The sequence below is a fragment of the Carlito syrichta genome, unplaced genomic scaffold, assembly GCF_000164805.1.
Source record: "Carlito syrichta isolate Samal-C Ts95f unplaced genomic scaffold, Tarsius_syrichta-2.0.1 Scaffold130533, whole genome shotgun sequence".
Lineage (NCBI taxonomy): Eukaryota > Metazoa > Chordata > Mammalia > Primates > Tarsiidae > Carlito > Carlito syrichta.
Window position 1 is genome coordinate 8,555 of NW_007074629.1, and position 447 is coordinate 9,001.

The following is a 447-nucleotide window of genomic DNA, read 5'->3' on the forward strand; positions in this document are numbered from 1 at the left end:
CTTGGCAGGCTTCCTGGAGGAGGTGTACCTCGAAGGATGAAAAGCTCACCAGAGAAACAGGGGTGAGGGAACAGTGTTTCTGGCTGAGGGAACAGCACATGGGAAGGTCCTGGCGCAAGCCGGAAGCTGTCTCTTTGGGCCGACGACGGCAGCAGTTCCTGGGCTGGATCTCCTGGGGTGGGGAGACTCGGGAGCTGGCTCAAGCAGGGATTGTGCGGCTGGGACTAGACATTTGGCTGTTACTCTGTCCGTGGGAGGCTTGGAGGAGGTTTGCCTGGTGGAGGGACTCGCCCGGGCCTCCGTGTGGCAGAGGGAATCTGGGCTAAAAATGGAGGCAGAAAATCCCTGTGGAGGTCGAGACAGGAGGGGCCGTGGCCCGGGTGGGACGGGACAGGGCGGGTGGCTCTGGGAGATGTCTCAGGGGGCAGCGGGGGCTGTGGCGGGGGG